This window comes from Fukomys damarensis, unplaced genomic scaffold, assembly GCF_012274545.1.
Source record: "Fukomys damarensis isolate Sample0158 unplaced genomic scaffold, DMR_v1.0_HiC HiC_scaffold_23, whole genome shotgun sequence".
Taxonomy (NCBI): domain Eukaryota; kingdom Metazoa; phylum Chordata; class Mammalia; order Rodentia; family Bathyergidae; genus Fukomys; species Fukomys damarensis.
This window is the reverse complement of record NW_022900935.1, coordinates 10368131-10390113: the sequence shown is the minus strand read 5'-3', so window position 1 is coordinate 10390113 and position 21983 is coordinate 10368131. Positions and strand designations below refer to the sequence as shown.

At 54.2% G+C, this 21983-nt stretch overlaps 1 protein-coding gene across 4 annotated transcripts in view; it reads left to right on the top strand.

The window, feature by feature from the left end:
* The window catches only part of Ephb2 (EPH receptor B2), a 112407-nt gene that overhangs the window by 4763 nt on the left and 85661 nt on the right, over nt 1-21983 (top strand). The gene's annotated exons all lie outside the window — the stretch shown is intronic.

The window sequence follows — 21983 nt, the reverse complement described above, 5'->3', positions numbered from 1 at the left end:
TAAAAAAAAAAAAAAAAAAAAAAAAAAAAAAAAAAGCTATGATTTTCAATGTAAGAAAATGAGTAAATTATAATAAATAACATTTAGATGTGAACATTTATTGAGCTTTGGCTGTATTGGTCAGTATAGGCCAGGCTAAGCTGAAGTGACAAAATGATCAAAGTCTATTTCTCACTCAATGCTGTATGCCCAGCCTAGACTCCTCCCTCTGGGAGACAAGCAGATAGAGGAACCACTGTTTGCAATATTGCCATCATCAGGACACAAGGAAGGGAACAACATGGCAGGTTATATGCTGGCTCTGGAGCTTCCTTATGGAATGTCCCAAAGTAGAAGGGCACTGCAGGGTGGTAAGAGGGCTGTGCAGACAGAAAGATGTGGCTTCCAATCACAATCCTGCCAGTTATTAGCTGTACAACCTTGACCAAGTGCAAACCCTTCTTTCATATGGTGTATGAGGAATCACGCACTTAAAGCATGTAAAGTGCTTATAAGCATCTAATGATGTTCAGTTCACTAAAGGAGATAATTGTCTCCCAGCCCTATCTGAGCAGGTGCCCTGCATTGTGAACAGTCAAGATGGTAGTTGTGCAGAGGAATGTGAAGCCACTTATGCTACTTCCAGTTAGAATCTGAGGTTGAGGCCAGATCCTGGTGTGTCCCAAATGCCAGGCTGTGTGGACCCTGTTCCCTGGGCACTGGAGAGCCAGGGAAAGGTTAGGCAGGGGTATGACTGCAGTGATGCCCTCCTGTCACCCACCTCTGTGGCTCCGCCTCCAGGCCTTGGAGATGAGGAGGCAGCAATTTCAAAATCCTTGGAAGGGTGAATGGGTGGTGTCAGAGACAGGAGGCAATGGCCTGCCTGGAAGCAGGGGCAGCAGTCTCCAGTTCATGGCAGCCTGGACCAAGGGTCACAGTACCGGGAGAGGGAGATGTGGTCAGAGGATGTTTTGCTGGTGAAATGGATGAGGCATGAAGACGGGTCAGAGAGGGAGAGGGGAGGCATCAAAGGCGACAGAATTCCAGCTTGCAGGGAGGTTGCGGTTTGGGAAAAGGAAGGAGAAAATTGGGAGAAAAGGCTGGTTTCTTGGGGAAGGTAATGAAGGGCTTTTTGCTGTTGTTGTCGATGTTTGTGCTCTGTTTGGGGTTTTGTTTTATTTGTTTGTTTTTGCGATGCTAAGAATCAAACCCAGGTCCTCATGCATGCTAGGCAGTTGCTCTACCAATGAGCTACACCTCCAGCCTACAAATTCAGCTTTATGTCCTTGGAAGTAGCACAGCCTTGGAAGATGACAGTGGTGAGACAGAATGGGGAGATACAGAAACAGGCAAACCAGAAACCAGTCACCCATTGGTTGCTTATTTATTCACCAAACTCTCACCGAGCCTACCTGTGTCAGACCTTGTGCTGAGCATCACGTAATGCAGAAAAGAATCTTATCTATCTGTGGCATTGTCTTCTAGGGCTTATAGCCCAGTGCTATAAGTGAATGAGGGATAAGGTGTTAGACTTGTTTTACTAAGAACTGCTTGGGCAGCGATGGCCACAGAAAATGACAGAAGGGCTCTCAGAGGAAGTGACACTGGAGTTGAATCTGGGGAGAGGGATATGCTGGGTAGGTGGCCCAGACTTCTGGAGGATGCATCTATATGAATAAAGGCCTGAGACACCAATCAGCTTAGCTCTTTAGGGTTTCTATACCACCATGGTCAGGGGCGCCAGGAGGATGTAGGAAGGGCTGCCACTTGGGGGCACTCTAAAGAGGAGGTGCATTCGTCATCTACCACCGCATAACAAGTTACCCCAATGGAGCAGTTTAAAACAACAAACTTTCATCCTCTGTAGCTTCTGAGGGCCTGATTCTAGGTGAGGCTGGGGTGGGACCTCTGGCTCAGAGACTCTCATGAGGTGCAGCCTGGCTGGTAGCTGGGCTACAGTGTCAAATGAAGGTTCCACTGCAGAAAGGAGGCTTCCACGCTCCCTGGTGTGATTGTCACACACCACAGTGAGTCACTCAGAGAGAATGTGACAGACAGAGCACCTGAGATAGAAGCCACCATGTTTTTATAATATTATTTCTGAAGTGACATCTCATCCCTTCTGCTATGTTTTCTTCATTCAAAATGAGTCACCAGGGTACAGACCCGTCCAGCTGTGAGGGTCCTGGGGTATCATAGAGGTTGCCTGGCAGAGCAAGTCCTGGGGTCAGAGCCTCCCTTTGCAGGTACTGAGGATGCAGGTAGTGCTGGGCTAGGGCATCCCAGGCCTGGCTCCTTTCCATACCTTTCCTCCCTGCCAGGTCACCCAGGCCCAGGCCCAGCCCACCCGACCAGCACTGGGTACACACGGGGGCCAGTCAGAATGGTGGGCAAGCTAAGAGAGCCCCAAAGGATACCAGCTGCTGCATGCCCTGGACACAGCCACCCAGGCGGGGTGGTGGGGGGCTGCTCCCACCCAAGTCTGGCAGGCACTGGCCCTGCCGTCCAGGCCACCAGAGGAGTGGGGATGACATCTCACATTGAGTGGCAGCCAGATGCTTTCCCATCCTCCAGCTCAGAGGTTCTCAACCTTACATGGATCAGAGCCACTGACAAGTTGGTTAAGACACAGATGCGTGAGTCTGGCTCAAACATCTTCCCCAGATCTGGTAGCATGGCCCTGAGGTGAGGCCAAGAATCAACATTTTTAAACAAACAGCCCTGATGATTTTGTACTGGGACCATAGGCCGGACGTGCACTGAAATAGCACATCTTAGCCAGACCAAGCCGGGACTCAAGGCCTTGGGGGTGACCACAAGCCCAGCCCCAACCCCACCCACCCTTGGGAGCAGAATCTGGGAGAGTGTGCTTGGGAAAGATCCACTGATTGGCCAAATGTAATTCTATAAGAAAAATCCCATTGCTTCGTGGATGCAAATCACAGAAAACAGAGCTGGATAGAGTCTTCTTAGCAGGTGGGGAGTAGGGGTATCCTCATAGGAAGCAGGCACTGCCCCATGGAGGGCAGTAGTGGCTAACAAGGGCTTGCTGGTTCACAACGCAGCCAGTGGTTTACAACACCAAGGGCTACGCTGATTCAATCTTACGCACTTCCTCCAGTGCCTACTGAGTGCAGGACTCAATGGAGAAAGCCAGTCATTCCACAAGCCTGTACTGAGTACCCACTGTGTGCTGTTTTAGTCCTCTAATAAATGTGTGTTGAGCATACACAAAGGAACAAGACACAAGTGACATGTGTTTATCACCTTCCCAGAGTTGTTAGTCCAGGTGAGTGAGTGGGGGATGATAGAGGCTGGGGAGAGTTCATGAAAGAATAAGCCAATCACAGACTATGATGAATGAAGGGGAGGGTCAGCCTGTGTGACCGGAGACCCACAAAAGGACCTGCTTCGGGAGGGAATGGCTTCTCGGGAGAGGTAGCACTTGAGCTGATGGAGGCTGCCCTCAGGTAGCCCCAGATCAGGCAGGGACTCAGACACACACACACACACACACACACACACACACACACACGGGACAAGGCAGAGCACGTCCTGCCAGAAGTGGAGAGCATCCAAACACTCCGAAAAGAAGGCATCCTTTTGGACTGGGGATTTTTCAGAGGTTTCAGGAAGCTGGTATTTGAGTTAGGAAGAGTGAGCAGGGAACTGTAGTTGAGGGACCTGCATGACTCAAGGCCTGAGGTGACAGATAGCAGGTACTCTTCCTGTGTAGGGGCCAGGGCTCCCCTTTGCCCTGTACATTCATCTAATTCCATTTATTGAGTCCCAAACCTGAGCCTGCACTGGCTGAACATCTGCGGGGGGAGGGCTCCTGGGACTCCTGCGGAAGAGCTCTGCTCCCTTCCCCTACCAAGTCCCAGCCTCCTCGGGAGCACAGCCCCAGGGGCTTCCCACCAGCAGGTGTGCTGGGGAGGCAGGGGAATCCCAGCTCCCCTCCAAGGCCACAAGTCATTTTCTTTGGCTCTTTATCGTTCCTGGTTGGATTATAAAGTGCCCTGCCTCGGTTCCTCCAAGTTGTCTGTCTCTGTATCCTGATTTCCCTTGGTTTCTCCTTGCCCACCTCAGCCCCTCTTTCCTCCTACCCAGCAGGAGCCCCCAGTCTGGCCACCTTGGGAGGTCCTGCCCTCCTCTGACCTGCATCTGCATCGGCAGTGGCTCTGGGGGCTCGGGGGCAGTTCCGTGGTGAGTTCAATGGCTGTGATGCTATTGGGGCCTAATGGGATTGTTAATATTTAGCTTGAACTGGGAGAGTGGCTGCAAGCCAGCTCAGAGTGGTTGCATACACGTGTTGATTCACTGGCTTTAGCCAGGAGTTGAGTTCCTGGTTCCCAGCTTTCAGCTGTGGGCTTCTCCTATGGCCTCCGTTCTTCACTCCTGCCCTGCTCTGCAGCCCTGGCCCTATGGCCTCTCCTTGACCTTAACGTTAGAGACCTGGTTTCAAACCCCAGTTCTGCCTCTCACTAGCCATGTGACCTTGGACAAGCAAATGACCTTCTCCCAACCTCTGTTTTCCAGTCTGCAAAACATGATTCACATGAGGGCTGTGGTGCAGAGGCAGATACTGTACTAAGAAAAATATCATAAAAATAAGAATGAGGACTTTGGGTCATTGCCTTTGGTTTGTGTTTTGTGTTTTGTTTTCCTGATGAGCTTTTCATTTTGAGGAAAAAATAACTTTTCTTATCACCAAAAACAATCCAGGTTATTTGTAGAACCTTTAAAAATTACTGATAAGCAAAAAGAAGAAAATTAAAGTTGTTCATAATCCCATCACCCAGAGATAACCACTGTTAAACTGATGTAGAGCCTTCCAGAGGTACCTATGTGTATTTATACATATTGATTTTTATTTTTAAGAAAAGAACAAACTGCTAAAACTACATGAGGGTTTTTTGTTGTTGTTGTTTTCCTGCCGTTCTGGGGATTGAACTTACAACCTCACCATGCTAGGCAGGGGCTCTACCACTGAGCTACATCCCCAGCCCCAGAAGAATTTTGACTTGATAATTCATGGACATCTCCCATGTCCCGTGAGAGTTAAACACCATTTGGGGAGGCCCTTAGAATTCCATAGTATAAATGAACTGTACTTCTTTACAGGCCTCTGTGGATCAGCATGCAGATTGCTTGCAGGCTTTTACCACTTTAAACAAATGTTGGGGTGAGCCCCATGATTCCTCTGTCTTTTTGCCCTGCCTGCTGCTTATATTTGCTTGGGTTACATTTCCAGGTGTGTAATTTTGAGGTCAAAGAGCACATACTTTTTTTTAGAGCTTTTGATGCACATAGCCAGTTTACCCTCCAGAAACCCTGGGCTGAGTTCCCCTCCTGGCAGCAGCCCTGAGCCTGCTGGTTTCCCCGCATGCTCACCAGCATGGGAGTTTATGCCTGTGGCCTTGTTTTCTGCTTTACTCCCAGAATTCTGTGCTTTCCCAGCCGAGGGAACAAAGAGCCAAGGGTCCTCTCTAGGCCCTCAGAGTGGGAGCCTGGACCACCCTCGGGGTGGCCTCCTTTCCATTCCTGCCCTCGGAGGCTGGATCACTGGCCCAGATGGGCCTGAAGAGCCTGTAGGGATGGGGCGCAGTCAGTTTCAGGGTGAGGAGGAGGGAGGCCGAAGCTGATGGATCCTGTGCTGGCTGGGGAAAGGGTGTGAGACTTGGAATGCTGAGTGGGAGAGAGGCCCAGACCCCTTCCCACAGAAAATCCTGCTGCTTCCTTTTATGGGCAGGGTGGAGACACCCATCTGGGGTGGGAGGGTGATAGGCAACCCCCACAGACCCCAGATTCAGACCTGTGCTGGGACCACACAGGCCAGCCTTTGGGGAAGGGGCTGGATGTGGTCCCTTAAGCTGTTAGTCTTTGTTCTTCAAAACTGGAAAAGGTCCAGACCTTTCCCCTCTTCCCTTTCCCACCCATCCATCCACTGGTCCATCCATCTGTCCATCCATCCACCCATTTGCCTGACATTCTCTAAATCCCAGGTTTTTCTGCTTGGAGGGGGTGGTAGTGGACCAGAAGCTAACATATATGAAGTACCTTTTTGTGCCAGGGACTGCGCCAGCATCAAGGGACCTCAGGAGAATACAGCACGGCCCCTGCCCTCAAGGACAGCCACTCTAGAGAGCCGATAGACACATCTGTGGACAGTGGAGGTGCAGAGGGCAGGTGTGTTCAGGCATGGGGGTGGGCAGGAGGGGCCAGGGCAGTGGTGGCCAGTGTGGGCGTCCTAGACGAGGGGCCACCCAAGTGGGACTGAGTGAGCAGCAAGAAGCAGCTGGGCAAGGAGAAGTAGGAGGTACAAAGACCCAGAGGCAGCCACGGTGAGGGATCCATTACAGCCCTTCTCAGTCAGGTGAAGGGAGGACACAGGGTGTGAGATGATTCTTTCTCTTGGGTCTTCATCTTCCAGGGGTCTGGGCAGGAAATACTAAATCATTTTGGCTCTATATCTTTATAAGCGCTCATCCATTATTCAATTTAATAACACTCCCCAGGCACCTACTGTGTGCTAGCCCTTGGGGGACTCCAAAGGCACAGAGAGAGAGAGAGACAAGAGGCTTCCTGGAGGAGGAGGAATTTCCCAAGGCTTTGGAGGCTGGGAGGAACCAAGGGAAGGAAGGGAAATGAATTCAGCAAAAAGTGGTTGGCAATGATACTGAATTTTGTTCTCTGTTGACATCTGGGAAAGGTGCAGCCATCCAAGGAGAAGCTGGCAGAGTGAGGCAGGGAGAGGGGCTGCCGGGGCTATCAGAGGCCAAGGGTCAAGAGGAGAAAGGGACACTGCACACTGTATGCTGCGTGGCTGTTACATTACTGAACCTTCTATTGTTCTTGTTAGTTCTGTTTTATCAAGATAAACTGGAAGTCCAGAGGGGGTCAGCAAGTTGCCCAAGGCCTCATGCGGCACTCATAGCTACAGAGCCAGGATTTGAGCCTTTCCTCAGTTTGCTGGGGTGACTTAGTGAGCTGGGTAGACAAATACCGGATGTCCTCTCCTTTGACACCTGAGACCCGTGGCTGATCCCTGGGAGTAGAGCCCCCAATCCTGCAGCACCTATGGAGAGCAACCAGCAAGATGTAGAGAGCAAAACAGCAGAGGCAGCTCTGTGGCCTCCTGCCTCCCGCTTCAGACTCTTCTGCCTGAGTGGATTCCCATGGCCCTCAGCCACCGCGTGGAGCTGAGTACGGTCATGCCCATTTTACAGAAAAGCAAACCAAGGTTTGGAGTAGTAACAGTCAGGAAGGGGTAGGAGCCAGCCCAGCTGCCAACCCAGGAGCCCTGTACTGTCCTCTCTGGGTCCCTGCTTGGCTCTGCTTGCCTTGAGAAAGCCAGCTTGGCGGTGGACGGGGACCAGGCTGCCTCTAGAACACTCCAGCGGGGCTGTAAACAGCTGGGGAAGTTCCCCTCCCTCTGGCCTCTGCCTTTCATCTGGCTGGGCCTCAGGATCTGGGGAGAGAGAGAGCCCGTTTATTGAGGAAGTTTGTGCATTTAACAGTTTAAGCCTTTCTAAGCCTGTGGTACAACAGGATTTGGGAGCCGTTAACAATTCTGTGTGGTTAAGAGATTTTCATTTCTCTGCGGCAGCTGGCTCAGGTCCCACTGGCCCGCTTCAGCCTTCACCCTGCCCTGTTGGGGCACCCACCTCCCCGGGGCCCTTCGTCTTTAGCCCAGTCCCTGCTGCTTCTCCCCACCCTCCTACCCTAAGCTTCCAGGTGTGAACTTTGACTTCAGAGGAGGAACTGAGGCCCAGAGAGGGAAAGGAAGTTGGCCAAGGCCACACAGCCTCTAAGAGGCTTGAACTAAAACTTGCCTGAGTCCCTTCCCCCATCCCAGAATGCCTTGGGGAGGAGAGGACAGTATATTGTTAATTCCTCTTTGGCAGAACTCAAAACCCCTCTGCCACGAGTGTGATCCCTACCAAGGATTTGGGGCAGGGAGGACGCAACTCACCTTGTCAGGTACAGAGTGGGATACAGACCTCAGAGGGATCAGACCAGGCCCGCTGAAGTCTTAATGAGCATTCTTCACACTACACCAAATGCTCTGTTTTTGTTCCCCATAGCTTGAGGGAGAAATGCCATTTGTAATTATAATGTCTTACACATGTACAGTATTTGTTTACTTACACCCCGCTTAGTTCCAGAAGAGATTGGAGGCTACTTCGGTGTGGCATTTGGTCTCACCCTGTGAGATGCTTTGATCTGAATGACACCCCCCAAGAGAGGCACCGCAAAGGTTGTTGTCACCGTTTTAGAGGCAGGGACACTGAAGCCAAGCGGGGACAAGATGTTCCCAGGGTCAGGATCATGGAAAGCTTTGGGCGTGGGGAGTGGGCAGAGCTGGGACCCAAAGCCAGCACTGCCACCTCCTGGCCCAGGCTCCCTGGAGCCTCCTGTCTCTGAGTTATCCAGTCAGGCAGCTCTTCCACTGCTCTGCAAGGCTGAGGCCCAAGGGTTCCCCAAGACCCCATGGGAGCCCACGGCCTTCGAGCTAACCCTGCCCTGGAGAAGAAGCTCCTCACGCCCAGGGACACTTGGCTGTGTGAGGACAGTGGTGGGTTTGGGGCAGTGTGAACAGGCACTGATTAATCTGGACGGCCAGGGGCATCCCAAGTTGTTCTGGCCTTAGCGCTCCTACCCTGGCCACAGTCTGGACTCTTTGGTCCTCCCCAATCTCTTTTGTGGAGCCCTGTGAATCCGTATTCATTACAGGGGTTTGTTTTCTGATCAGGGTCACACGGGAACCAGCAGGCCAACTGAAGGGCCCCCAGTGCCTCCACTACCGGTCCACTTGTGTCCCAACACGGAACGTGCACTTCCTTCTCCCCTCCTGGCCCTCCCACCCTCTGAATGCTGCTCACCAACTGCGTGGCTGTGAAAAACTGAGGACCCTGGAAGTTCAGTGAAATGACTCTCCCAGGGACCCAGACTCAGGATCCTACTCTAACTCTGCCTCTGGCTGGGCTCTAGTTGTACATCACAGACTGGAACTAAGAGTCCAAGGTGGAAGAGAATGCCGATTGAGTGTTCACTATGCAGTAGGCCTGGGATGCAGTACTGTGCTGAATCCTTATGATCCCCAGAAACCAAGCATTACAGAAGAAATGGAGGCTCAGAGAAGTTAGGTAACCAGTCCAAGCTCACACAGCTAGTAGATGGTAGAGTCATAGTGAAATCCAAGGCCAGGGATTTAGCTCAATGGTTTCGCTGCCTGCCTCACAAGCCAAGAACCCAAGTTTGATCCCCGGTACCAAAACAAACAAAAAGAAATGAAATCCAAAACCTGTACCCGTCCCATTGGAATGCTTGCAGTGTTTCATCAGTAGTAAAATTTTCCAGTTTTTATCTCATTTGATTCTCAACAACCCTGGTGGGAAAGTGGGGGGGGTACTATCCCCATTCTTTGGAGGGGGAGAGTAAGCCTCAGCAGGGTGGGATGACCTGCCCAAGGCTCACTGCTGGGAGGAGACAGAGCTAGGACTCAGACAGGGTCACTGGATGGGTCACTTCCAAGCCTGGACTCTACCCAATAGCTCCCTTGCTGCTGCTCTGCTCCGAACCTCTCCCGAACCCATTTTCTCAGGCATTTGCCGCCCCCCAGTCCACTAAAACAGCTCATTGGCCAGGCCACCAGTGGTTTCCGTGTTGCTACGTCAGTGGGCACTTCCCGAGCTTGCTAGCAGGGTGCGACAAAGTAACCGTCCCTTTTCTGGGCCTGTGTCTCTTCTGGAGCCCCTCCCAGATGCTTTGTGGTGATACCTGCTCATGTCCCTCCCCCTATACCTTGGAGGGCCCCTGTGTTGAATCCTTAGCCTCCTCCCCTTCCCTTTGCCCCGGTGACTCCCCCCTGTCCCGTGGTGTCAAAGGCCTCCTCGGGGATCATCTCCAGCCCAGCCTCTTCTCTGGAGTCCAGACTCTCCATCTACCTGCTGGCCACCTCCAGCCTGCCTCCACCCACCTAGTCTCCCCTGTAGCCGTGGCTGGAGGGCTCCCTGGGACACTTGGTTGGTTCAGAGCCCCCTGAGGCTTCCCATCTCACACAGAAAAAGCTCAGAGCAAAAACTGAGGGCCAAGGAAGTTCAGTGAAGTGACTCTCCGAGGGACCCAGACACCTGGTCTGCTAGGAAGACCCGAAGCAGCCCCTGAAGCCCTCCGTGCTGGGCTCCTCCCCACCTCTCTGGCTGTCTCCCTCCACGTCCTTCCTGCCTCCCTTGCCTTGGCATACTGACCTCCTTGGTTGTTTCTTCTGCCTGGAATGTTCAGATAGCCACGTCGATTGCTTCCTTGCTTTTTCCGGGCCTCTGCCTAGTGCCATCCCTTCGAGGCTCCCCATCAACCCGTTTGTGAGCAGACATGCATCCCATCCCCTTTCTCCGCTCTGTCTCTCTGTCATCCTGTCACCAGCTGACACAATATGTGTGTTTGAGCTCTTTCCTCTGCTGCTACCTCCCCCAGCCGCAACACCGGCTCCACCAGGGCAGGCATTTCTTTCTGTTTCACTCCCGGCTGCATGTTTGAGTTCTAGAATGGCACTTAGTCCCGAGTTCAATCCCCGGTACCAAAAAAGAAAAAGAAAAAGAAAAAGAAAGTAGAATGGTACTTAGCTTACAGAAGGGGCTCTATGAATACTTGCTGCAGTCCTACCCACCTTTGCCTCAACCGTTAGAACCTTCCACCCCTCGTGGGAGTAATGCTGCGAAGGCAGGCTCCTGGGAAGTCTAGGGGTGCTTTCGGCCACTTGTAGGGATTGTGGGCTTCTGAGGGGTTGGCATGGCCAGGAGGCTGAGCAAATCCATGTGTGGGTGGGACAGATGCTTCTAGGTACAGATAGAGGGTCCTTATTCTTGATAGGGTTCCCATATGTTCTCAGATCCTTCTTGGGTCTGGGGGCCTCCGGAAGCATTTTCCATTCACATTCGTCTTTAACAGGAACAAATAGGATTTCAGCCCCTGTTTCTTCCAGGCGGTATTCAGATCCCTGCCCTGTGGTCCCAGGCCGGAGCCTGCTATGGGGCCATTTCTATCATTAGGAGCTAGGGGAAATCCACTGTGTGTTCGGATCTGCGCAGACGTGGAGCTAAGGGAAAAGATGAAGTCCCTGACTCACCACTCACCACCTGGGAGAGTTACTCAGGCAGGTCCTTTACCCAAACCCCAGCCCTTTCCCTGTTGCTAAATAGGACCAGTAGTCTCAGCTTCCCAAGGTTTTGGGGAGGCTTAAAGGTGTTGAAGGACCTTTACAACAAAAGGATGAGGGTGGGGGAGCAGAGCGATATGATTGCAGAAATTTCCCAGAGCAGACCTGGCAGAGTTAATAGAGACAAAGGAGTATGCACTAAGGGGGCTGCACATGGGGATAGATGGGCCCCAGTTACAGACAAACCTGAGCACACAGCAAGTACCTAATGTGTGCTTATTAGTATTGCATTGTTGTAACCAGCTAGGGTGCTTCTGTTTAGCAGCCCTGGAACAGCTCAGAATCAGGAGAAGCCCGCGTCCAAATTTGGGTGGCACTGGCCCCTTGCCCCAAGACCCTGGCAGAATATTTCCCCCTCACCTCCCTTTCTAGACGCTCAGGGTCACCATCTGTGCCGTGGCTCTTGGGTACTAACAGCCTCTGGTTCTGTCCTGCCTGTGTCCTTGCATGCCCTGGAGGGGCCACTAGGGCAACCGTGACCATCTGATTCCATGTTGCCTGCCACAGTCTGAGTGTCTGGGAACAAAAAGGTTTAGCAATGTAGGCAAGAGCCAGCCTCCTGGGTTCAAATACAGGCTCTGACTTGTATCACCTGTGCGGCTCTGAGCAGGTAACTCACCTTCCAAAGCCTTGATCTCCCCATCTGTAAAATGGCTGGAATGATAAACGGAGTGGTACAGGGCAATCTGTGAGGACTCAAGGAGGCAACGGAAGGGAAGCTTTTGGACCAGCACCTGGCACATTAGCTGTGCCGATAGGAGCCCAGAATTAGCCATGAACAGGCTCAGGGTTATGAACCCTTTTGAGGTTGAAGAAACTAGTCAGAGAGAGCAAGCGACTTGCTTAAATTCTGCTTCAAGGGCTCACCTGATCCCCTTAGGGTTACCCTGACTCCTTCTAGGAAACCAGACTCAAGCTTCTGGTTTCCGCTTTCAAAGCCACCACCATCTGATTAACAGCATTTTGAAGACCTAAGGGTAGTCGCCAGCCTCTGTGCTGCCTGGGCAAGCTGGGTGGCTTTGGAAGCACCCCATGCATGTCCCTGAGAACCCTGGCCCTGGGCTGCTCTTCCCCACACCCTTTGGTCAGAGCCGTCGGTCTGGAGAAGCTCCCTGGAGACCCGGGAGTGATGCGTGCACATGTGCTGACTGATCCCAGCCTCGGCGTGTTGGGACATCTCTGGGCCTATGAGCATGTACATACGGCTCTAGGTGGGCTGTGCACACTGTGCCTTGCAGGTCGCCCCAGAGTCCCCTGTGAGTCATGACTGCTCCCGAATTTATGTGTTCTCAGGTCTACCTGGCCAACCTGGCACGTCTGTATGCAGGGAGAGCACACTAATCTGCAGGCTCAGCTTCACGAGTGCATGAATAGGAAGAAGTGTGCATGCGTCCATCCACGTCTGGGGGTCCCCCTCCGGGTCCTGGGTGTGTATGACACCACCATGTGAACGCACTCATTGGGTCACAGGCATACAGGGGACCGGCCAGCCTCAGTGTTTGTGTGTGCATGGATAATGTGTGAAGCCAGATGTACGTGCACTTTAGAATGAGTATTTGTAAGCACATGTGTGGATGTGTGCACTCTAGTAACACACACACACACATACACATGCGTGCGCACTTTCTGTGGCCAGGATGTCAGGGCATTGATTTTCTGTCTCTTAGAAATTTCCTTTGAGGTCTTCTGCTTGTCTCTTTCATGAACCAAAGTCAGCAGATCCATCGTTCTTAAAGCACATAGAGCCTGTTCAGCTGTGCCGCCCTGGCCCTGGCCAGCCCACCACCCCGCTGGCTGTGCACAGGGACACGTACAGGCAGAACCTGCTTATCATACACAGGAGGACCAGGGACTCCTAGGGGTGGGGTGGGTTAGGGAGCACAGGCCTCAGGCCAGGCTGCCCGGCCAGCCTCTGCTGTTCTTCAGCCGTGCGGCCCAGCCGTCCCTGTCACTTCCCAAGCCTCAGGTTCTTGTCTGCCCACAAGCACAGGGTGGCGGTAAAGATGGGAGTAGTGGAGCCCCCACCCACCCATCCATGCTCTGTCTGGGTGTGATGTTTATGGCGGACCTCTGCTTCTGTAGGGGGAGGCTCAAGTCTGTCAAGCAGGCCATGGAGGAGCCGTGGGAAGGGGTGCTTCTAAGCTGTCCCCACAGAGGCCCTCTACTCCCAGTATTTTGTTGATGTCTCATCATTTTATCCTGGCCACTGCCCCATGTAGCTGGTGCCCACATTCCACCAACAGGAAAACTGAGGCCCAGATTGCTGCAGGGACTTGCTGAATCTCACGGGGAGCAGGTGGAAAGCCAAGATTGGGACCCTGCTCACCACTGACTCCTGAGCCTGCCCGCATGTGCCAAGAATGCTCCTTGGAGTGGCCCGAGCGAGACCACACCCCAGGGGTGGCAGGCAGGGCTGGCATCCAGACCTGGGGCCTGAGTGTGTAGAGGAGGAGGACACAGGCCCTCCGCCTCCATTATGGCCCCCTCTCCTTCCCTTCCCCCTCCAGAGGGGCAGCCCCTCGCGGGCTTCCCTCCGCCCCCTCATGCTGCAGTCTTTGTGGCCCGGGTAGAATGCCTCTCTTTATCTCCCAGACGCCCCTTCCCTTTGATTCTCCTCTCTGCAGCGTTTCTGCTGACCTCTGCGTGTTGGGAATCCAATTAGAGGCGCGGATGGAGAGAGTGACAGCCGCCGAATCCCGCCTCGACCCCTCCAAGCACGCTCAGCCGAGCTGCCAGCAGTGCAGGCCTGCTTGTCATGCTGGGCCCTGCTCAGGGCTTTGTGGGGATTAGCTGCCGGGGGTGGGGCGCTCCGCAGATGGGACCAGAAGTGATGCTGGTGAATGTCACGTCCGGGCAGAGGGAGAGGGAGGAGGGGGCCGCTCCGCGCTGATTCCGGCCTAGGGTAGAAGAGGGAAGTGAGTGGGGGTGGGCCTGCCTGGGCAAGGAGTGGGCCATCCCCTACCTCTAGGGGTTTCTTGGGGAGAGTGATGGCCTCTCAGGTTACTGGGCTCCCTGTTTTGAAGGTATGGAGGAAGAGCTGACAGCCAATCTCCAGGCCATTCACTGGAGGATGGGGAACCAGAATTAACACCCCCGAGGGGCTTTGAGGGTTTGGTTTGATTTCAGGGGTGGGGTATTGTCCAGAAGCTTCATTTGCAAAAGCACTTTATGAATGATTGTGGGAGGGGCTGCCCTTGAGGGAAGAGTCCCAGGCTCCTCTTTCACCAGCCTTCCCTGAACGGGCCACCAGCCTAAGGCCCAAGTCTGCACCCCCTGCTGGGCCACCCCTGTGCGTGTTACCTCCTGGTATACAGCTGAGGAGACTGAGGCTCCAGGAGGAGGACAGCCTGGCCCAAGGCACAAGGGCAGCCCGTGGCAGTGCAGCTTCTCCTCCCCACCCAGCACCCTGATCTTCACCCCAAGCCCCTGGACCTCCAAGTGACAACCTTTCCGAGGAGAGAGAGGGTGTCCAGGGAAGTAGTCTAGGGCCCTTGGGAAAAGCAGCACCAGACAGAATATGGTCGGACACTCAGACTATGGGCCAGCAAAGTCCCCAGCCCCTCGCAAGTGGCCCTGCAGTGTGCCAAGCCCTGTGCCCCTCTGACGTGGTTTCCGCCTCCGGGACCTGGTGGTAGAGAGACCAGGAGATCCTGATGCAGAGGGTGAGGTGTGAGGACTCTGAGGACTGTGGGGTTGGGAGGTAAGGATGGGACTGTACCCAGCCCAGGAGTCCCAGAGGGCTTCTTGGAGGAAGAGGCACCTGAGCTGAGACCTGTCGGGCCGATGTAAGGAGCCTGAGGCGGCCCTGGATATTTGGGGACTGAGAGGCAGGGCAGGTACGGGGCATCTAGGGGTGGGGCCCCTGCCCAACCCTCCCATGCTTATTCCACAGCCGCCAGGCCTGGGCCAGGCCATCCATGCTGGCACCCCACAGGACTGATTGCTCAGCTGTGGTCATCTGCAGGGCTGGCTGGGTTGGCAGTCTTTGGATGCCCAGGGTCTTCTATAAGAGTTACTGCAGGGTGGAACAGGGCTTGGGAGGCCATGGTGCCATTAGCCTGTTTTTCTAGCAGAGCTGTTTTCTAACAGAGCAGAGCTGGACACCTGCCTACAGGCTTGTCTTCACCCACCCAGGGAGCAGACATCACCACCTACCTTACAGGTGAGGAAGCAGGTACCAGGGCCAGAAGGGCTGGTCCAGCCCCCAGTGCGTGTTGCTTTCTGAACCAGCATTTGTACACAGGAGCCTGTTCAGTCTTCTTGCTGCAGCACAGTGCCTGGCATATGGTAGATGCTCAGCAGGTGGCGGATGGATGGATGGGTGAATGGATGGATAAAAACCAATCAATCCATCGACCGATTTTTCCTCACCCAGTGCCTTTTTCCAAACAGCAAATCTGTACCACCCCCATCCTGCCAGCAGAGACAGTGTTAAACATGAATTAATCTTGCAGCTCAGTTCTGGAGAATGCAAGATGGGGAGAGAGAAGAGATGCCCTGCTCTGCTGCCCACACCTGCCGGGGCCTGAATGCACATACTCGCTCCAGACGTGCTCACGGCACGCAGACCCCTCACACGTGCTCACCCAGCCTCCGTACATCTGGTGCCTCTGGCAGGGACAGCGGAGGCACAGGAGCCCCCCTTCCCACCTCCCCACTTCTCCAGAGTCTAGGCCTCTCGGGTCCCTGTGACACCCTTTCCCGCTCTCTGAATTTGATGCCTCCCTCCCCGCTTTAATCCCCCTCCTCCTCCTGGGTTCTTCCCTTCCTTTTCCTCTCTTGGTGTTTCTGCCTTAACCACTCGGGTCCGTTCTCACTCTGCCTCCCCTTCCTGCTGCCCGCATCCCTCTCCCCATCTCTCCAGCCCCTTCCCCTTCCTCTTTCCTCAGCGCTCAGGGAGACCTTAGGCCCTGGATGTGCTGTGGACTGGAGAGGGGGCCTCTCTCCTGGACCCAGACATGCAGAGGTCAAGCTGGGGTCAGAAGTTAGCTCTTCTTGTGGCCCCCTGATGGGGGCTGGGTGCACCCCGGCCTCCCTGCCTGCAGTCCCTGTGCCATGGCCAGCGTCTGGGACCACATATGTCCGCTAATACCCCCACCCCAGCCCATTCATGTCCCCTCTGTGCCCTGGGCCTCCACCTCTCTGAGTCTAAGTTTTCTCCATGAAAGATGGAGCAGGAGAGCAAGCCCAGAAGGGCCCAGTGTGAGGCTCAGCAAGCTAATGCCATCCAGGCATGCTGCAGCCTGCCAGATGTTCAAGGGCCTCATCCCCAACACACTCAGACCCAGTGGAGGCAGGGGAGCTGGGCAGCGCCCCCCCGCTTGGGCTCTGGCAACTGCTGCTTGGGCTGTAATCAAAGCCCATGTGCCTTGAGGTCAGTGAGGGCAGACTGGGAGACCACGGTCAGGGACCACATGGAAACTGACCCATGGAGGCTTTGGAGGTGCTTGGTCCTGAACTGGAGCAGGGATTCATGGAGCTGTGATGGAGCCCCATGTTCTCGTGTCAATCTGGGGGTCTCAGACACTTTCTCTGTCCCTCATCGCTGGTCGGGGTTAGAGTCCTGCGGGTATGGGATGAGCCACCCACCTCCAAGCCCACATATTCCACCTGTCTTCAGGGCCCCATGCTGGCCACCAGGGCCTGGCCTATTGGTTCTGAAGGACAGAGTGGTGCTGAAGCTTGGCAGGACCCCATTTGTGTGTCTCAGGCCATACTCAGCCTCTCTGAACCTCAATGTCCCCATCAGGGCCCAGCATGGACACTGGGTAAATGTCTCCTGATCCTCTACGGTGCTCCCAAGGTGCACACCCCAGCTCTGCCCCTCCCGTGGTGGCCTGAGGAGTCTGGCCCAGGTCGCTTGCCCCTCCCTCCACCTGTCTCGACCACCCAGCCCAGCCAGCTGGGCCAAGGGCATTCAGGGATCCAACGCTGGGAGCAGCTGGACCTGGGGTCATCGAGCCTTTAAGTGTGTATGGGAGAGGCACTGTGATTCTATAGGTGGAGTGAGGTGGAGGTAAGAATCCAGTAGGGGTGTGTGTGTGTGTGTGTGTGTGTGTGTGTGTACAGGTCGCTCACCAGCATGTGCATGTGCCTGCTCTGGGAGCTGCAGATGTGTCTGAGGGTAAGCCTGGTAAGCAGGAAAACAAAAGAATGGCGTGAGATGCTGGGGGTAGGTGGCCGGTCCATTTGTATGCATCAGGGAGCAGGAACCCAGCGAGGCTGAGGCTGTGGCTGCTCTTCAGAGGAGTGTGCTTCCCAGAGTGCACTGGGGCGGGGGTCCATGCCTACAGATACCTCCCACGCCACCACGACTGGCCCTCATTGTTCAGAGGGGTATACTGAGGCTCGGGGGCGGGTGTAACAAGTGAGTGGAACCCAGGCATTCAGACCAGGATTCCCCAGATAAATTGAGGGCCTTTGGAAACTCCCTTCGGTGCACAGTTGGATAAATGAAGGCCCGAGTGATGGCCTTTGGCATTTGTAAAGTGTCCTGTATAAACGTGGTACCGTAACTCGGCAGTCCTCCTACAGTCTGACAGCGTGCGTGCTGTCTTAGCGTTCCCTTTTAGCAGTGAGAAACTGAGGCATGGAGATGGCTCAGGTTCATACAGCTAATAAGCTGCAGAGCAGGGGTTCAAGCCCCAAGCAGCTGAAGTTGCTCATGTTCTGCAGATGAGGATGTCCAAAGAGGGTGCTTTCCGGTAGGGAGGAGGAGAGGAGGCAGTGCTAGGTTAACAAGGACCAAATGGGATCTGCACACCAGAGCCCACGCTCGCGGTACCTCTTGTGAAGTACGTGAAACACGAGACCGTCACACGCTCCTACCCCGACTCTGAGCCCCGGCAGGATGCGCTTGCTGTTTGAGTTTGTGTGTGAAGGAGGAGCTGCACACGAGGATCTCTGTCCGGCCCCAGGAGCCCGTCTCTTTCAGCTCTGTCCTACTGCGTGTGCCCCTGCCACCCTCTCCCCACCCCCACTGGGCAGGTGTTGGCTGTGCCCTCCACAGGGCCAGGCCCCACGGGGACAAAGCGGAGGGCGCGCTTGGGCCTCCCAGCCCCTACGCAGGCTGAAGCTGCTAACAGGCTGGAAATCTCTTTTGTCAAAGCCTGCGCTGCCTCCAACCTCCTTTAATTAAAGACAATTAGTGCTTTCAGCCCCTCTGCACAGCTCAGCTCCCCTGTTTGCAAACACACAGCTGTGGGAGCTTTGTGGGCCCCCCCTCACCACCGCCCCCAGCCCCGCTTCCCCAGAGACACACAGAGGTGCCTTTATTACCAGCGCTCCGGCTGCAGCACCAAGAGCAGGCGCCTCTGCCTAAGGAGGGATGGGAACACTTCCCTGCAAGGCAGGGCGGGGCGGTTAAGGGGGCACAGGCAGGCCCAGGGTCCCACTGCTCTAGGAGCTCTGCAGGTGCCAGGTCCAGCTCAGGCTCTTGAAGGATCTTCCCCGTCCCCTCTGGGCCCTGCTTTCTGGCATTTGGGCTGTACTTTCACCTCCTCCCAGGACCTGTGTCCCACCTGGCACTGCAAAAGCACAGATACTGGCCCTGAGTACTACTTAGTAAGGAGGGAAAGAGGGGAAAGGCCTAGGGGACTTGCTGTATGGTGGGGTTCTTGTGACACTGTACATCACGATACTCAAGTGTGTCCCCATTCTATAGACTGAGACTGGGAATGGCCCTGTGACAAGCATGCCTAGGAGTGGCAGGACCGGCCCTTTAAGGTTGGCATCCTGACCTGAGCAGGCGAGAAACCTACGCCCCTAGAGGTCAAAGGTCCTCCTCTGGTCTGGTTCCCCACCCTGAAGCCCAGGGGACTAAGCCTGTGCCATGGGCCAGGCTATCTCTGCATCCGACATGGGGAAGCCCCCAGGAGCTCTAACCCTGAGCACAGCCGCAGGGCTCTGCAAGGGTAGGGCCGGAAGAGTTCTCACGAAGAAGGGTGGCTGCTTGCAGGGAGCACTTCTGAGGGCATCAAAGGTTGTCCTCAGAAGAGAGGATCATGGGTAAGAGGGGTCTTCTAGCTAGAGTCCAGGGGTACAGAAGAAACACAAATTCCTGGAAAGATGAGCAGTTCAGGCAGAAGAGGTGTCACTGTGCCCTTGGTGGATGTGAGGACAGAGGTCACATAGCGGGGACCCAGCCTCCCTCTGATGGTGGTGCTACGCCCACTCTCTTTACCGTTCATCTCCAGTGGAAATTGGTGCATTGTTTCTGTTCTCTCTTTCTCTGGGCCCCACACATGCTAGGCAAGTGTTGTACACTGAACCACATCCCCAACCCTTTTTATTTTAATTTGAGACAGGGCCTTGCTGAGTTGTCCCAGCTGACCTTAAATTTACAATCCTCCTGCCTCAGCCTCTGAAGTAGCTGCAGTTACAAGCATGCACTACCACATCTGACCTGTGACTGTTTTGCTTACCTTTATAAGCCAGACCTAGCCCAGTGCCTGGCACAGAGCAGGAGCTCAACAAGTATCTGTGAAGTAGATGGAATGTCCCAGGGATGGTGGGGTGAGGTCCACCCATTTACTGCTTGGTTCCCTTCCTAGGCCCACTGCAGACATCACCAATCAATCACACCATCCAGAAGTGCCCCCAACAGACTCCTTGGAGCCACACATGTGGTAAGATGTACAGGTCCTCTCAGTCAAGTCCAGGGCTCACATTTCGCAGATGAGATTGTCCAGATAGCATGCTTCCAAAGCAGGGAGAAGGGGTCATCATCGTGACACGATCGAACATTTGCAGTGTGGTTTCTGTATACCAGGCACAGTTCTCAGGCCTTCATATATATTTCATTCCCCTGACATCCCTATGACATGGGGTGGCTATTCTCCATCTTCTCAGTTTGGGTTTGGTTTTGAGACAGGATGTCCCTAAGTCCAGGATGCACTCGCTAAATTGCCCAATCTGGCTTCCAACTCGGGCAGCTTGTGATCCTCCCGCCTCAGCCTCCAAAGGGCTGGGATTACAGGTGTGTGCAGCACACCCAGTTCCTCTTCTTGGTTTAGAGCGGAAGCTGTGGCACATCAGGAAGTTTTAGGGAAGAGTTTAAGGCCAGGAACCTCACTGTAGGCTTCTGTGACCTCCTGTCTCTGCTGACGTGGGACCTGGGGGCCCCCAGAGCTGGCCACCTTGCAGGCTGTGCATTTAGCCTCGCTGTGAGGCCCTGGCTTGCTCTTACCCTAGCAAAGACCAGAAAGCTGAGTCAGAGCTGGTGGGGTCGAGCTGGGCCTGGGATCCATCTGCCTTTCTGCAGCTCTGGGCCCGTTTCCTCCAGCCTGGATGGCTTCCCGTGGTGCCTCTGCAGGCCCTTTCAAGTCCCCTGGCACCCCCAGCCCCACTTCCTGTGACCCCTGGCCCCAGCCTGACCCGCTCCACTCAATTTCCCAAGATGAGTTGCAGAAGGTGCAGGGCCTGTGTGCAGAGACGGGAGAATTAACGAGCTGCTCCCCGGTGGTTGGCAGTTTCCAGGCACCAGCTGGCCTGGAGTATTTACCCAGCACCCTCAGAGCGAGACAATTAAATGGAGCTTAGGCCAGGGTGCAGAGATGTCTATGATCAGATGAAACCCTCCTAAGATGTTTTTCTAAAGGATCAGTGCCTGAGGCAAGTTTCCAGGGCTCTACGGTCTTTATTCATTCTTAATAGTACATAATATGCTAATTCCAGAACATTTATTTTATATATATATATATGTATATATATATATACTCATTTATTTAGCATTTACTATGTGCCAGGCACCTTACTTTGTTAAATCCTCTACAAAAGATTCAATCATCTCAAGCAGATGTAATTCCATTTTACCAATGAGGAGAGTGACACCAGCAAAGTGTGTCGACATCTCCCAGGTCACACAGGGAAGCGGAACTTGAACCCAGGATGGTCTGACTCCAAGCTTCTGCTTCTTGCCATAGGACAGGCCCCCTTCCTGGTCTTGGAGTTTATGGGACACAGTGTTAGGCTGAGCCAATAATAAGAGAAGATCCGGTGTGCACTGTGTGCCTGCTCTGTACCAGGCAGAGAGAAGACTAATTGTATGGAAAGCCCTGCCACATGCTGAGTAGTGTCCTGTTCAAGATCTGTGCTGTACCAGATGTGAGCCCTGAAAGCCCGGTCCACTCAAGTTGGTTCTGAACAAACAAGGTGCTGTGCCTGAGGTCCATTAGGAGCCTGCGGGTAAAGATGGGACAAAGGACTTCCTAGGTGAAGAATTCACCTTGGACGCTGTGGCACTCTGTGTGTTAAGAAGGCGGCTGGGGCTCAGTCTGCCCAGATGCTTGATAGGAGGGTCAAACTCAGGGGCTGTTGTGCTGGAGACCTGGGCACCAGCCATGGAGGAGTTGCCCAGGAGGTGGAAGCACAGTCATTGCTGCCACCACGACCCCAGACAGGAAGGCTGCTTATCAATACCGTACAGCAGGGGCCCATCCTTGGGCCCTTTCCTCCCTGCCTTGGGCCTTATGGGAGTGGGGACAAGCTGAATGCTTGATCCTCGAGATGCCACCTCCTGCCACCCTCCAGAAGCGTCAAATCCATACTTCCCTTTGGGCCTCTGCTCCCCAAAAGTCAAAAGATAGAACCAGAGGTCACCCATGCTCTGTACCTAGAGTCCTCTGAGACATAAGTGAGGGGCATCTCTTTCCCAGGAGTTTCCCAGTGGGCGTGGGTGAGATGGGGGTACAGGGACGTCAGTGACCAGGGCACATTCAGGGACAGACTGAGACCAAGAAAGCTGCCCGGGCAGGAAGTCACCTTTCAATCTCTCTGCCTCCCT